Source organism: Schistocerca serialis, chromosome 1 (assembly GCF_023864345.2).
Source record: "Schistocerca serialis cubense isolate TAMUIC-IGC-003099 chromosome 1, iqSchSeri2.2, whole genome shotgun sequence".
NCBI lineage: Eukaryota > Metazoa > Arthropoda > Insecta > Orthoptera > Acrididae > Schistocerca > Schistocerca serialis.
In genome coordinates, this window is record NC_064638.1 from 981,374,566 (window position 1) to 981,381,710 (window position 7,145).

The 7,145-nt window shown below is 46.3% G+C and overlaps 1 pseudogene; it reads right to left on the reverse strand.

The window, feature by feature from the left end:
* Window positions 1-6,119: 6,119 nt before the first annotated feature.
* Window positions 6,120-6,237, reverse strand: LOC126428718 (5S ribosomal RNA; annotated as a pseudogene).
* Window positions 6,238-7,145: the final 908 nt, after the last annotated feature.

The following is a 7,145-nucleotide window of genomic DNA, read 5'->3' on the forward strand; positions in this document are numbered from 1 at the left end:
AAGAAAGGATATTTGGAAGATAGGAGACGAGATACTGGCAGGAGTAAAGTTGTGAGGATGGGGCGTGAGTCGTGCTTGGGTAGCTCAGATGGTAGAGCACTTTCCCGCAAAAGGCAAAAGTCTCGAGTTCGAGTCTCGGTCTGGCACACAGTTTTAATTTGCCAGGAAGTTTCATATCAGCGCACACTCCGCTGCAAAGTGAAAATCTCATTCTGAAAACATCCTAGGCTTATATTTCAGCAAGATAATACCCGCCCGCACCCGGTGAATCTTCTATCGCTTGTCTTCGTTCTTGCCAAACCCTACCTTTGGCGGCCAAGATTGCCGCGTTTCTTCCTAACCGAGAACGTTTGAAGCATTATGGGCAGGGTCTTCAAACAGTTGGGGAGCATGACGATCTAACGCGCCAATTGGACAGAATTTGGTACGATAACCATCAGGAGGACATCAAAGAACTCTGTCAGTCAGTTCCAAGCCGAATAACTGCTTGCATAGGGGCAAGAGGTGGAGCAACACGTTATTGACTTACTCAATGCGCGTACCTCTTTCTCTTGAATAAATCATACAACTTTTCTGAAATTGTTATCATGTATTTGCCTTACCTCTACATCACATCTACTAGTTTTCGTCTCATTCGGATAGTATCTTCGAGTAGCATCGCTTTCTTGTCTTAGTGTATACACACAGTGTCCCTTAAAGATGTTTGCACTGTTTGAACTTAAATAACTCGAACCAAATTGATAATAACTATGAATGTTTAAGTCACGTGGATAATCACGACGTTACTGATGAAGTTTTAGTGTTGAAGATATACCAAATGCCCTCCATCGGGAGCAATACAGCGTCTGCAACACTGTGGAACAGGTCATCCAGCATACGTGACATCGTGGCGTAGGCGACCTTCAGAGTTCTCCACAGGAACAACTCTAATGGCGGTATATCGGAAGATCTGGGTGGAACCTCAAAACTTCCTCGTCGACCTATGGTAACGTGAAGAGGCACCGCCTTTTTTTAAAAAAAATCTGTATCTGGTAGCAGTTGGTGAACAGCTGATACAAATCGTTCCCGCAGCATGGTAAGGTTCCCTCAAAACAGAATGGCCCCACTAGTCCTCTGAGAGACATACCACACCACAGTGATAACCCTGGAAGATTAAGAGCTCGTTTCTCCGTAGCATGGGGATTAGCTCATGCACAGTTATGGCTACTGATTGTTCAATTCAATTTATACGTTGCCTCATCAGACCAAGCAATACCATCAGTCAACTGTTTATTATTGCAAATACATTCACATAATTAGAGGCGCCTATCCGGATCATTGTCATTCATCGCGTGATGCAACCTGATAACTCAGGGTGTCCACTTTGCTTACTTTAAACTGGGCGTACAATTGGTCGTCTTACACCTGATTCACGCGCAGCTTTCCGTGTGGGCTTCCTTGGGGATCTTGTAAAAGCCTGTTTTCTTCCTGGCACAGTGTCCCTTCTTCAGATCACACATTCTTCCTGCCCTCTAAATTTGTCGTGTAATTCCGCTACTGTTACGCGTGACGGCGGCGCTGTATCTGACTCCGCCGCCATTGTCTCTGGATTGATTTCATGTTTTCACATTTCTAGTAAAATTTTAAAACCCACTTTCTTTGCTCCAAGGACAAGTTTCCAGGCCATATTGTTATTTACATGTAGTTACTGGCAGTTGAAAATTTAAAAAAAGCTGATGAAATGAATGGCTACACACACCAGTCATGAGAGCACCATTTTATCACATCTGGATCAGGTTATCAGTAAGACCTCCTCAGTTATTAAAGTTCAGCCCAAACCCATTTGTGGGACACCCTGTACATGCTCTGGAATTGCGTCATAGCAGTTTACCGTTCAACCGCTGCGTCACAGTCACTTCTGTTTTAAATTTCACAAAATCATTTTGACTGCTAGTGGCACTGCATTATACTTATTCGTTTTGCTCTTTCCTGCGACTCTCAGCTCCATACACCGTTGTCGACGTGTACTGTGGTTGGTTGGTTCAAATGGCTCTGAGCACTATGGGACTTAACTGATGTGGTCATCAGTCCCCTAGAACTTTGAACTACTTAAACCTAATTAACCTAAGGTCATCACACACATCCATGCCCGAGGCAGGATTCGAACATGCGACCGTAGCGGTCGCGCGGTTCCAGACTGAAGCGCATAGAACCGCACGGCCACATCGGCCGGTGACATGTACTGTGCTCTGCAGGAGCGCGACTGACGGTGCTACTACGTTATCTGCCTGGGACCATGCAGTTAAATCTTACCGGCGTTCAGGCCGCATGATATCACATTTAAAATTCGAAATTTCGATGGTGAACCTCATCTTTTTCGTCAGGATGTGTCTGTCTGGAGAAAAGTCCTTTTGCCTTATAGTGGTGTTCAAGATTGTCACAGGCTGGGTGACGTCCCGTGAAATTCAAACTTACATTGGCGACGATGTTACCTGGAGGGCGGGTTTCGCATGCGCAAATTCAGGGAGTAGCTGTGAGACTAGGGCCTCCCGTCGGGTAGACCGTTCGCCGGGTGCAAGTCTTTCGATTTGACGCCACTTCGGTGACTTGTGCGTCGAAGGGGATGAAATGATGGTGATAAGGACAACACAGCACCCAGTCCCTGGGTGGAGAAAATCTCCGACCCAGCCGGGAACAGAACCTGAGTTCTTAGGATTGACATGCTGTCGCGCTGACCACTCAGCTACCGGGGGCGGACAGGGAATAGGTAATTTGGTGGTGTGTTGCCCCCCTCCCACCCCCTCACAGGGGCACGACTGAGGGGCAGAAGGTGAACGGAGAACGCCCCATCATCACCTATCCCCTTAAGACTTATGATTTTTGGTTGTATTTCTTTGCTGATATTCCATTGTAAGTGCTCGCCTCCGGGCACCACTCAGATTATAATTTCCGTCTCTATTAAAAATGTTACTAAACTTGCGAATTCCTAGCACTTCTGTTATTACGGGATCCCAGTAGGTCGACGCATGGGATAGGACCTAGATTTTCTAAAAGTTGGTCTCGTGACGCTCCGTAAGTCTGTGTTCCGCTGTCGCTGATTTCTGAAGATTTCTGTACTTGATGTGCCGTCTATACTTAGTGCAACTTTCGGTTATGTTTGCGCATGCGAATCCCGTCTTCTAGATGGCATCAACGCCAATAGAACTTCTTGAACGCCACTATAGAGGAAGCATACTGCGCTCCCGGCACCCAGTCATCTCCTAATGAAGAAGATATTAACCTTCGAAAGTTCGAACGCTAACTCCGGCTTGACGCGGCCTGAACGCCTAGAAGAGCTAATACGATGGCCATTCAACAAGGAATTTATACATTTATGAGTCCTTATTTAATCTTATGATATTCTGTTAATTAAATTTAGAACAAACACACCCTATTAGTTTCATTGTTGGCGCTTCTGTTTCCCATCTATGAAACGCAGGTTAAGCAGAGACATATTCAGTTTCGGCTACCGCTTTTGTGGAGCTGAGGGGCAATGAACAATATGCAGCTTTGAAATTATGCTTTCGTCTAGCTGAGGACTATACAATATTACAGGAGAGTCTGTACTTCCCTAAGGCACGGCTCTAGGATGTCTTAAATTATTTAAAGGGGAGGGATAACAGTTTTCAAAGGAAAGGAGACCCAACTCTCCAGTTACTGCTCTTACTGAAGAAAATATCAACACTGATGCTGTCACTGCCGGAGAGGATTGACGCATAAACTTAAGAACACTTTCTAAAATATCGAAAACTGCATCTAGCTTGTGACAGAAAATTTTCATATGAGACCTGTTTGTGTGCGGTTGGGTTCCAAGATAGCTGACTCCCGGCCACAAGGACATTCGTATGCAAGTCGGCATGCAGTCGAAGCTGATGTTAGAGAAAGGTCTGTGTGACTACATTCAGTTTCACAGTCAGAAGAAATTCCTTCGTGGGAGGCAATTTCCATAATCGGAAATAACAGTAAAGGCTGCGGAGGCGATTCCGAAAGATTTTCCAAAAAAATCGTTCCAGCATATCTTTGTAGATTGGCAAAAACGCTGTGACAAGTGCATCGTATCCAAAGGAGACTATCGTAAGAAGAACCATCAAAACTATGAGGAGGAGTAAAGATATGTTGCAAAAAAGTTATGATTACTCTTTATTGAATAGCTCTCTTACAAGCATGCCTCAGCGACAAACTTCAATGTCATATGTGAGTTTGTCTGCATACCTAAGTTCTGTAAAGACTTCCAACCACATCGTCAGCAACTCTAGATACACTCGCTAGCCCGTCATTATTCAAATTCACGCTTCAATGTTGTGAGGCATAAGAAGGATTTTGTGTCATAGTCTGGTAATTTTTGTTTTTCTTGTCGATATATTGTGTTATAGACACTGTTTCTTATCGTTCAACGTTCTCAGTTCATTGACAATACACATGGTGGTTATTTGGTCGCTCGATTGGTTCACTAGTTGCATCATATGCGTCTAAAAGATAATTTAGTCACGTGTTCCTGTATGTCTACCCTGAAGTTGAATCTGTACAGGTAAACTGGATATGGGCCGTGTCCCGTTTGGTAATACACTGAGGTGAAAAAAGTCATGGGATACCTCCTAATATTTTGCCGGACCTCCTTTTGCCCGGTGTAGTGCAGCAGCTCGACGTGGAGTGGACTCAACAAGTCGTTGGAAGACCCCTGCAGAAATAGTATTTCTGCCTCTATAACTGTCCATAACTGCGACAGTGTTGCCGGTGCAGGATTGTGTGCACCAACTGATCTCTCTATTATCGTCCCATAAATGTTTGATGGGATTCATGTCGGCCGATCTGGGTGGCCAGATCATTCGCTGGAATTGTCCAGCTCCAGCTCCTTCAGAGCGACCCCGGACAATTCTGGACGCTGAAATGGCGCATTATCATCCATAGAAATTCCACCATTGTCTGGGAACATGAAGCCCATGAATGGCAGAAAATGGTCCCAAAGTAGCCAGACATAACTGTTTCTAGTCAGTCAGGACTCATCTGACCAGGCCACGGTTTACCAGTCGTCTAGCACCCACCCCCTTTGGCCACGAGCCCAGGAGATCCACTGCAGGCGGTGTGGTGCTATTTGCAAAGGCATTCGCGTCGGTTGCCTGCTGCCACTGCCCATTAACGCCAAATTTCGCAGCACTGTCCTAACGAATACGTTTGTCGTATGCCCCACGTTGATTTCCGCGGTTATTTCACGCAGTGTTGCTTGCCTGTTAGCAGTGACAACTCTACTGAAACGCCGTTGCTCTCGGTCGTTAAGTGACAGCCGTAGGCCATTGCATTGCCCAAGTTATGCGTGAAATTGGATTTCTCGGCACATTCTTGACACTGCTGATATTGGAATATTGAATTCCGTAACGATTCCGAAATGGAATCTCCCATCCTTTTAGGTACAAATATCATTCCGCGTCCAAAGACTGTTAATTCCCGTCGTACGGCCATAATCACATTGGAAACCTTTTCAGATGAATCAACTGAGTACAAATGACGGCTTCGGCGATACACTGTCCTTTTATACCTTGTGTACGTGACACTACGGTCATCTGTATATGCGCATATCTGTACCCCATCACTTTTGTCACCTCGTTGTGTATTACGCTATTAGTGGGGCTTTTATGATGAAAGGCTAAGCGTCCGCAAACGCACCGGAGAGGATCGTGGACTCTTTGGCCCGATATACTGTTGTTCCCGAGTTCTGTCATGTTCTCAGATTCCTATTCAGGAATTGGGCCTTGACTGCTATCCTTTATTCTAAGACGTTTTGGACGTTTGTGAGAGCCCCTTTGCGTAACTAGTAGGACGCTTCGTCTTAGATCCTCAACACAAGCAGCGGTAATTTGTAGTAGATGTGGAAGCACGAAAAATAAACTAAACTAAACTCCTCCCGAACAGGCCATGAAGGCCCAACGGTACCGACCGGCCTCCATGTCATCCGCAGCCTACAGGCGTCACTGGATGCGGATATGGAGGGACATGTGGTCAGCACACCGCTCTCCCGGCCGTATGTCAGTTTCCGAGATCGGAGCCGCTACTTCTCAATCAAGTAGCTCCTCAGTTTGCCTCACAAGGGCTGAGTGCACCCCGCTGGCCAACAGCGTTCGGCAGACCGGCTGGTCACCCATCCAAGTGCTAGCTCAACCCGACAGCGTTTAACTTCGGTGATCTGAAGGGAACCGGTGTTATCACTGCGGCAAGGCCGTTGGCAAAGCATGAGAAATGTGGTCCATATTATTTACTGCTCTCTACACGATTCAGTTTGTTGTGCGAAGTCAGGCAGCAACAGCAGCCAACCGAGACACAAGCAGCAATAGGAAAGTGACTAGCTTTGTGACATTTTACGAGTTCATAACCAGGAGCGAATTATAGATTTGGTGACATTTTACATGTTTCTAACCAAGAGCAAATTGTTTAGACTCACCTGTGTGCTTCGGTACTTTAGTTTTTGAATCTCTACGTGTTAATGAAATTTACTAGGTACAGTTCTTGTGTCTACAGTAGCGTTTCGTAACACGAGTCGATAGTCGTTTGTTTGTGAATTGTAGTTTTCCGCCTTCTTTAGTATGGGTAGGGACTGTGATTACTGTATGCGGATGTGAACTGAATTGCTGACACTTCGCTCTCTGCTCCAGGCTGTGTTGGCTTCGGTTACACAGCTTAAGGCTGCAGCAAATGAGCATCACTATCGAGGACCAGTCGTGCAGACCCAACGGATGTCCAGCACGACCCACTGGTCCACCGATCGGTCTGCACCAGTGGCCAGTACAGTTACTGCTTGCACTTACATTAACCTATCCCCCATTGGTCGAGTGGGAGGTCGCCTTGGGATGTGCCATGCTCCAAAATACTTCCTGAGGGGACAAGGCATTCTTAGTCCGATAGGCTCCAGGTGCTGACTGTGGTTGATAGTGTCCCTCAGTCAAATGCAGTCGCTTGTCCTGTTTCAGAGGGAACCTCTTAGCCTGAAAGATCTGGGTAGAGGGAGGGATTATTGGTAACTGGTAGCTCCAATGCTGGGCGCGTTGCGGGGGTCCTTAGGGACATGGCTACCAAGGAGGGAAAGAAAGTCAGTGTGCACTCTATGTGCAGACCGGGTGGAGAACGTGAAACGGGTC